Consider the following 2,504-nt stretch of genomic DNA (forward strand, 5'->3'; position numbering starts at 1 on the left):
CCGCGTCCCCCCCGCCCCGGGGGTCCGCCGCGAGGCGGGGAGCGGCGAGAGCCGCCCGCGCCCTGAGGTGAGGGAGGGAGCGGAGCGTTTCCCGCCCTGCGGGGGAGGGAGAGAGAGGGCCGTATGGGGCTGGCCGCCCCCGGCGTTGCTCACCTTAAAGGCGGCACCCCAGCGTCTCTCCGCTGGGGCTTGGTTTTCCCTCAGCGCTGGGCCCCACGTCGAGGGGAGACTTCGGGGGTCCGCCCTCACCCATCAGCCTCGGTGGGGTCTCAGGAAAGCCAGAGCGGGGAGGTAATGGAGTTCAGTTGGGCTCAGGACACCTTGCCTTTATGAGAGGTAAAAACTCCACATAATTTAAAGTTTCTGAGAGACCAGTCTCCTACTCTTTTCAGAGGGCATTTCAGACCATTTTATTTTTAAAAAGTGGGACCCAAGCAGTCATTCTGTTACCTGTACAAATGAGCCTGCAAATTTTCCAGAGGGAAAGATGGGTAGATATCTCACCTCAGGATAACACACATGCATGCCCTATGCACCTCTACATGTGACTTGGCTCATGGAAAGAAGGATAATAAAAAGCCTCCGGGAGAGCAATGGTGCTGCCCCCTCCAAGAACCTGGTCCTCAGTCAGTCTCCTCTCTACATTACAAGAGAGCCTGGACCAAGCGCTTTGCCACACAGGTGACCTCCTCAAGGAAAAGTTCAGGTTTTAGAGAGAAAAGGGAAGTCATGTGATATTGATAGAGCTTGATTTGAATTAATAAGACTCCATTAATTCAACTAACACTTTGCATTTCAATTTCAGGTCTTCCCTTGAGATGAACTCCAGACAAGTGGGAGTTTCATGTCTTCTAGCTGACTGTCAGGCAACAGCAAGAGCCAGGAATGATGGCAGCTTAGGGAAGGGCAGTGTCCTCACCGACCAGGGTGCAGTCCTGCAGGATCTGAACATTACCAGGCTGGTGACAGCGACAGGCGCTATCAGCAGTCCCAGGCAAGTTAAGATACTGAGTCAAGTCTAGGGTCCATCAGGCAACAGGACAGGAGGCAAGTTGCCTACAGCACAGGTCTAAATTCATCCAGGAGGACCAGCAAGCAATCCAGGCCAGCAGGAGACAGGACTGAGCACAAGCATACCTCTGGCATAGTTTAGAGAAGGGCAGGCTGCCCTGGCAGGAGCTTAAATGTGGCTTCTGGACCAATGAGCAGAGGGTGTGGGTGTGGTGAGGACCCAGGTGATGCTGGTCAGAGCCTTTAGCGGTCACCTACACCCCTGACACTGATATCTTCCATACTACATACAGTCCCCCTACCATGAGGGGGTTTGGCTGTACTTGCTAAAAAGTATAAGTATTCTTCAGATGCTTGGCTGATTTTATTTTGTGAAATCAACCCTGACTTAGTACCAATTGAAATTAATGCAGAAATTCAGTCAGACTCTGTCTGCTGAATTACAGATTTGTCTTCCTGATACTTAGATGTATACGTGAATACCCAGGGAAGAATCAAATTATTCAACTGTTGGGTGCCTTAAGGTTGAGCAATTTGAGAGTTTGACTTTAGGGACCTCAAAACCAGGCTTAACACTTGATGTTTACACTACACAAAGTGAGATGATGAATGACAATGACGTGGCTGGAGCAAAAACTCCTGGGAGACCAGGAGGAATCAATGGCTATTGAACATTAACAAAAAAAAAGGCCAGATTACTATGAGGTTTTATGAGAGTCGTAATTTCATCACCTGTGTTGTTCAGATGAAATCAGATATAATCAGATCAATTGTTTTATGATAAAATTGAGGATTAATTTATTCAGAATAGGTACAGGAAAACGGTTACCAAGAACCAGAAGGCAGCCTTTTTATATCAGTTATGTTAATAGTGTCACTACATGTTAGGATTTAATCACGACTCTTGTGATACTTGAGGTCTCTTTTAGAGACCAATCCCTCTGTGTCATTTGATTCAGAGCGAGTTTCATTTTAATACAGTAGCTTAGTCTTTCAAAGGCTTTCTAACACTGGGGACTGTGATTCTGTGATTGAGGAAAGAGTCTCTAGTGAGGGAAAGATGGGTGAATCTCAGCTCAAAAGTCATCAGTTGGTTGGCCAGATGTATCCATCAGTCAGCTAATCAACATGTGACGTGGTTGAAACCAAGCAGTGTATTCAAAATCTGTTACTGAAGGATTGACAGACCCACAGACAGCATAGCTGTATAGACCTTGTTCTCTAATTAAGTTAGGTTTAAGCAGAAGACATGCAAGAAAAGAAAAAAAAAGCAACAACCCAAATACAGTGCTAAATGTCATGGTTTTGGGGACTGATTCAAGACTTTGTGAGGTTCTCAATACTGTGTGTAAAAGGGAGACCTCATGCAAGTCCTACAAGATCACAGGATGGAGGAATGTCTACTTCTAGTCTAATAGGTATGGGCCTTGTTATATTGCTAATAGCTGTTTTCTTCCAAAACCTGAATTCCCATCATCATATTTCTTTCTGAC

This window comes from Chroicocephalus ridibundus, chromosome 8, assembly GCF_963924245.1.
Source record: "Chroicocephalus ridibundus chromosome 8, bChrRid1.1, whole genome shotgun sequence".
NCBI classification, from domain to species: domain Eukaryota; kingdom Metazoa; phylum Chordata; class Aves; order Charadriiformes; family Laridae; genus Chroicocephalus; species Chroicocephalus ridibundus.